Source organism: Papaver somniferum, chromosome 5, assembly GCF_003573695.1.
Source record: "Papaver somniferum cultivar HN1 chromosome 5, ASM357369v1, whole genome shotgun sequence".
NCBI lineage: Eukaryota > Viridiplantae > Streptophyta > Magnoliopsida > Ranunculales > Papaveraceae > Papaver > Papaver somniferum.
The window spans coordinates 132,356,395-132,363,823 of record NC_039362.1 but is presented as its reverse complement, the minus strand read 5'-3'; the positions used below and the strand labels follow the sequence as shown (position 1 = coordinate 132,363,823).

At 41.3% G+C, this 7,429-nt stretch overlaps 1 pseudogene; it reads right to left on the bottom strand.

Moving 5' to 3' along the window:
* Window positions 1-533: 533 nt before the first annotated feature.
* On the bottom strand, window positions 534-6,202 carry LOC113279614 (annotated as a pseudogene).
* Between the last annotated feature and the right edge of the window lie 1,227 nt (window positions 6,203-7,429).

Genomic DNA, 7,429 nt, shown 5'->3' with positions numbered 1-7,429 from the left:
TGTGGAGGAGATCTTTTATTAATCAAACTAGGACATCTCGGCACGGCAGTCAGGATATATAGATTGGATTCATCTGAAATGGAATGGGTTAAAGTTGAAAGTCTGGGAAAGCATATGTTGTTCATCAGTGAGACCTCATGTATGTCGGCAGTCGCTCCGAATACCCAGATGGAGAACATAATCTGTTTCCCACGAACATACCTGAATGGAGGTGGGATTTTGTCATTTTCACTTGCAACAGGTAGCTATCACTCTTCTTTTGCAGAGAATTGTCAAGATTCTCTTAAGAACAGTTTTCATGAGACAAAAGGGTGGCTTTCGAACTGCACCTGGATTCAGCCAAATTGGTGCAAGTCTACAGAACAAGAGCTTGACTGGCTCAATCCCCTTCGTTGATACAGTGCTAGCCAGAAGATTTAGCTGTAACTCTGCTGTATTTTTGTTTAAGTTTGGTCAAATGTAAGTATATTTTGTTTAGCTTCTTGTGTCATGTATAGACAAAATATTTAGCGGGAAAGTGTGATTTCATGGACCTTCAAAAAAGACCCCTCATATCCAGTTATGCCCAACCCGCCTATCATGTTCTGTGGATGGAGCAACACACACGTTAAACATTCATTTGTTCACACAACTATTTTATAACATATTTAGAAACAACAAAATAGTTGCAACTTGTAACTATACCTTGAGGCAGTTGTGGAATCAAATAGGATATTCTCCCCATGCCTGTCGCCAAGGCCCAACCATAGACCAAACAGCAGCATTGTGAGCATGAGCAACTCGAGCTTTAAACCAAGCAGTTGGCTCCGAAAATATTGTCAAGAATCATTTGTGGAAGATTGGAGGGAACAATGGCAAAATTTTGGTCTTCAACATCTCACCCTCTGAGACCTCGCCTTGACACATTGGTCATATATCCGTTTAATCACGGGATTCGTTTTCTGCCTATCAAATTTCCCATGGGCAGTATGGATATCTTGCAATATATGTCGTAAACCGCGGGTGTGGGAACCCACTCTATGATACCACAGTCCTCGGTCGGTGGGATCACAGCGAAGGTGTGGTTGTAAAGCTTCCTCCGACGGCTCTCTGGATATTTTGCTCTCTGGATATTTTGCTAAAGACGGTTGATCACTGACACAAACTCCATCATGCATGCGTGCATCTTTTCTTAGATCATCTTTCGGCTTGCAGAGAAACGGGCGTTCAATCACGACCAATAAAAAGTACCTGAATATGAAACTAATTTAACATTATAAATGACCAGAAGGACGGATACAAGTAAATAGAGAAACAACTTATGGCAGTCCTCCCCGCAGATCTTGACAGACGCTATCTGGCTTTTTAATTAACAGTGCGACTGTTAGTTCAAACCAATACACTCATGGGGAAAATATGTTCAAATCAACTAAAGCAGAAGAACAAATTATAGCGAAATGATTTACCTTCTTGGGTTTCTGAAGAGATGATAGGATTTCAGCTGCATCTCCTATTCCCGATATTGTCGAAAGGTCTGAAGCTGAGAACATATCAATGTTATGAGGGTCAGTGTTCATTTCATTTTCATACATTGGTAGACTGACAGAAAGAGCTGGTTGGATTGGCATTACGATTCCCAGAGGCATCATCCGTTTCAGAGAACTAAACTCAGTTGAGATATTGATTGTTCTCGCTTTTGGCTGGCCCGGATGGAAGCACAACCTGATCAGATGGTCTATCAAACTAGCAAACTGCAAAATTTATACTACTCCTGGAGACTTTGTGTGCTTCTTGTATGATGCGAGCAGCAGCCTCACGCCTTGCAGGAACATGAGACTTTGAAACTTCTACCATTGTCCATAAAAGCTTGTTGTGGGAAATCTTCCAGAACAGAGGTGATGATATCTTTAACAATCTGAACAGTTTCTTCGTTCTGATGACAAATTCTAGGAACCAACTGAGGTAGCACTGCTAACCACTGGTATCTTGGCAAATCCTTTAGGCAACCTCGCATGACCTGATACATATATTACATGTAACATCATCATCATTCGATCTGTAGTTAGAAGGAACTAGTACTTAGTTTCTATCAAAAGGTGAAATACATACCCCTAGATGGACGAGTTTAATTTGTTTATTGGATGACAAGCCTTCTCTGTAATAGTTGCTTCCAAAGTCAAACCACAAAGTTAGCAGCCTGGGAACTGCTTGATATAGGTTTCTATGGCCCCAACGAAGCCCTTTTGCATACAAAAGTAGGACATCCTTAAGGTAACCAATGTTTTTCCACATCTTTTGAACCCACAGTAGCAGCAGTAGTCGATCATACAACCCTGGACCTTGGTTCAATGTTTACTTCCTGCCATATTCTTGCATCAACAAGCAATTCATTGTAATATTTAGCCATATAAAAGTATCCTTTTTCCCATCTTGGCTGCAGTTCTCTCACTTTAGTATAGAGACCTATCACATCTTCCTTCTGCTTTTGTCCAGTACAGAGAATCCATCTAGAACATAAAAGGAAGGTTCAGCAACATCTCTATTTTCATTTGAAGCTTGTGTAACAGCGATGGAAGAGGGGTTCAGCGAGACAGGTGATGGAGTAGTAAGTGATGCAACAAGATCCTAGGAAACCCACAGGAAATTTGAGGAGAACCCGTTGCAGTTCTGCGATGGCACCACCTGACCTTCTAGTATTCCACAAAACTTTAGCCTTTTGCATGTGAGCCTTGGCAGCCCCAGACGACTGGGCTTCTAGAATTGCTCTATTGGCTATCTCACTATGACCAGCAGAATGACAGAACTTTGCATATTGAAGCCAACAGTTTCCAACATGAGCATCAAGATCACTGGCACTGAAAACCAGCCTCCGGAATGCCAGGAGCGGCTCCCTTGTCCATAGAGAAGGCTACGTGAAATGAGCCATATCGATCAGCCACAAACTTTCGTTTGTGGAATCCCCCAAGAAGAGTTAGAATGGCAGTTCCCGCCCCTTGGGCGGTACCAAATAAATGACTATCAGAATCGGGGTTTCGAGCATCCGATTTTCCCAGTTATGTATTACTTTCTTGAATCTTCGATCATCCAGATGGAAAGATTTCTCCAAGAACGAATCATTAACAAGAAGTCTACGGAAGTCTTCCAGTTCACTTAACATGTGCAGCATTACCACAAAGGGGTATGCTCGAATGTAAGAAGCCATTCCAGCAGCAGCAAGAGGAGCGAGTAAAGCTTGTTTAGAAAAAGCAATTTTCTCTGCAACTGAGAACTGGTCTTTCTTCAACATTTCCTACAGTTGGCAACATCCATGTCAAAGCAAGTATTACTCTCGAAACTGCTACAGTGTAGACCTTCCTCATCAGCCCCAGATATGTACTCATCCATTAGGTCCCACCTTCCAAGCCACCAAGCTGCTTGCTCACCTTGCATGCACCAGGTCTTCTTATACTTGGGGACCCTAGAGATTAAACCGTCTACATGAGTTACCATGGCCTGAAGCTGACACATATTTAGTAAGCAGTTGAGTACATCAGAATGCCTCTGGATGGAAGTGGGCTCTAGATGCAGAGACTGCTCACAAGAAGTTAAGATTTCTGCCCAGTTCCCTGCCTTTTTGTTTAGTAGGAGTTGGTTATCCAAGCTTAACGATTTCCTTAAATGCGCCAACCCAGAGAGACCATCAGGCTCATCCAAGCTACTGTATATCTCCATCAGAATAGAGACATCCTCAAAGATGCTACTTATCTGAGCTGCTGGGTTGAAGGATCCTGATTTTTCCAGGACATAAGATTCATAGTAAGAAGAGCCCGTGCATAAGCCTTGCATCGGAAAGAATCCTCGGCCAGGGTAACCTTTGGGATAGCATCCAACAGCTCAGAAACATTACGACACTGAATTAAGAGCTCATTATGACCTTCTGAAGGAGGATCTTTATTTTTCCCAGTTGACTTACATCATCCACCCACTGCCCTAGATTATCAAGAAGGGTGAAGACTGCCGGAATACAGACCTCACTTTGCCATCCCATGACTCCATTAACTGTGGCCTCGCTGTTCTCTGCTGCTGCAACATTGAGGACAGAAAGTATCTCTTCTGTTATGCCAAGCCAAGCCTCAGCAGTGGAGTGGCATCGAGCATTCAAGACTAAATATGGAAGCAAATACATTGCTGTTTGCATGTCATGACATACTATACCCCGACAAGCATTGAAAATACTTGCTCTTAAACCGGTTGCATGTACTGTAGCTTCCTAATCCAAAAAAAATATCCACCCCCTGAATGACACTGAAGACTGGTAAAGAGGGACTACAGTCGTAGAATCAGCCACATTTGGAAATTGAAATCTTGAGGTCAAGCATATAGCAATTATTTCTTTAACATAGTTCGAGAAACAGATCCATAATCTGTTTCCCCTTTTGTTTGCATGTCAACATTTCTTTACCCTTCCGTGACTGTGTTGTCTGAGCTCCAGTATTATCATCAAGTGATGCTTGGCAACCTGCAATTTTCAGCAACTCTTGTATGGCCATCTTGGACAACGGTATTAGGAGCAGCTCTAAAAGCCCTTGTCAGATCAATTCAAATATAAGGTCATCATCTGAGCATTCAATTTTGAGATGTTCACATGTGATTCCCTTCACTGTGGCAGGATCCACGGCCCCAAGTGCTCCAAAACAATCCGCACAGACTAATTTCAGTTGTTGTCCTACAGTAGTCCTCGACTGTTCTGTGCATCCTCTAAGTTATCAAGGAACTTAACACATCCAAATCTGAGATAGCTTCTCCAGAGATCAGAGTTGTAACATCCTCTCGCCGAAAGTTCAGTAATTTTCTCAACTCACGAGCAACCATATACCTCACATTCAAGCTCTCATGGTTTAGACCATCAACTACATCTCGTAGTTCATCCTATAAAGTCATTGATCCCCGTGCTTCTTGTATAACTTTTTTTTTACTTCAGCTAATTCAAGAATGCTGGGTAGCAAAGGGAGCTCTCGAATATGCTGTTTTAAGAGAACCTTGTTTTCAACCACGAGTTCTTCCCAGATCTCAACAACTTTATTCAGAAGAAAAGAAGTATGTTCTTGACACTGCTCCAAAAATGGCATAAGAGCAGCAAAGGTTTGTGAAATCACATACTTAGTACTTGATGGGGTGACTTTCATCCAGTTTGATGAAAAAATGTAATACAGAGAGACCCTCACTTTAGAAGGTTTCTTTATCAACAGCATGCATAAAGCACCATGATGTTAGGCACATGGGTGGAAAGATGAGTTTCAGGGCTTGTTTTCAACCCATCAACTCAATAGAATTTCTATACGATTCAGGGCTTGTTTCTGCAAGGATAGATCCTCAGCATGAAGCATTTTCCGGTCAATACTGTTAAGAAGACCGAAAAAATGGTTCCTAAGAAATCCAGAGCCGTTCAAGACTCTTGCCACTTCTTGTATCACATTGCAGGGGACCTCGTTAGTCTGCATGCAAAAACAAAGCTAAAAGGGTGAACATCCTTTCACTACAACAGTATGATTGTGCTTATACACCATAATATAAATCACAGAAATTTGGAGCAACATATAGTGTTTAGTAATTTCGGAAAGATCGAACTCCTCAAACAATTAAGTCTATTCGAACAAAATCTAAGTTCAATGGGATGATCAAAGAAATCGGGAACAATTATGGTAGAGAAGGATTCTCAAAAACACCATTTTCTGCAAACACACAACTTTGAGCTTTAATGACAGGGAAGACTTTTGGGAGCACAATTTTTACGCATAACAAGCACAACATAGAAAAACCGAGACAGAAATTTAAACTTTACAGAAAGGATAAAATAACTTTATAACGATGGACTGATGAAAATGACTGGAGATTAGTTTCTAAATTTACCTATCAGTGGTCTCATTCGAGTCTCCATCGCCCTGAAAGCACATAAGTTCATCGAGCAATGCTGTTAGTGCAGCTCCAAAAATATCCTGGTTGTTAGATCCAGTCTATACGTGATAAAACTGCAAAGCAGAATAGCAGATAGTAGCTGTTGTCTATCACCTTGAAGAAGCGCAAAAGCAAGTATGACAAATGCTATTGAAGTTATGGTCAGCGCAACCTCCATACTTTCCGTCGGCAGGAGTATAACCTTAGGATATTGCTCACTGATGCACATCTCTTTTGTCACACTTAGGACACCCGAATCCATGGCTGAGAGTATCTGTAGTTTGATCATTTTTGTTATCGTGAATTAAGAAAGCTTGCGCGTCGGGGCACCATTGGCATACAAAGACCCATAAAGGCATGCCAAGTATCCAAAGCAAACGGAACAATTCTGTTAACATTGCTGCACTTCTCTTTCCCCAAGATCCTGCTAACCGAGCAACACCAAATTTCAAAATATTTGGAGGCAGCAAATTAAATTTATAATCTTAGACACAGAAATAAAACCCAGTTACTAAGAAGGCAAGACCAATGGTATGCCCATGTCTGGTGTTGAATTTTGAAAGAGAGGAAAATGGACCCAGGTGGAAAGATTCCATCTATACAATGCATCTCGGAGAAGACGAACAACCTCCAAAGATGATCCATAGGGACTGCATGATTTTGTGCTAGAGAATCAACTTCAAGCAACTTCTGCCTGTATATAGGTAAGGTATGCCTAAACAGCACGTCAAATACGTGTCCGACTTGATAAAACGATCGAGGCCCTTTCAAACTTGAAACAGGTATAAAGCTCGGATTTAGCAATAGACAAACACTAGCATTTGCGAACATAACACAGTGACGGGCTCCCACTGAAAAAAAAGTATAAATCGCTTATATAACGCAGTAGGCTTAAGGCTCTCCAGTCTCCATCCTTATTCAGATGCAGGGAATCGAGGAAGCAGAGATCTATACTATTTCGTTTGCACTTGATTTTACTTAAGAACGATACTAGATAGTATTTTGTGCTCTAAGTATTGGAAGTTAGGACATCATCTCCAAGTTGCTACTAACTATGGTCCATGAAAGTAAATTTCTGAGAAACATTCCAGTTTATCCGTTAACTGTTATGGATCTTATCCTTACAGCAATAATGTGTAAATTAAGAAAAACAGTTGAGCACGTGCAAAGTTAAGGCAGATCAATTATCCCCTTCTTGGGAGAGGAAAAATATATCGAAGAAAGTAGCAGCAAAAGGTCCACCTAGTGCAATCACATCCCTATTAGCAACTGTAGTTTCCAAATTGCAGGTGCAAAAAGCATAATAAGTTATAAACCAAATTCACTTACTCCAGTCTTCTAAGCATATGCGGTAGTTCGCCAAGACCAGCGCACAATACAATCATTGGTATCGAAATAACAGCTTCAACTTTAACCTCTTCGGCTTCATCACAGAGAGCCAAACACGGGATTTCAAGAATACTTTCAGGCTTTAATGCAAAACCGATCTTGGAGAGAACTTGAACAGATAGGCCTT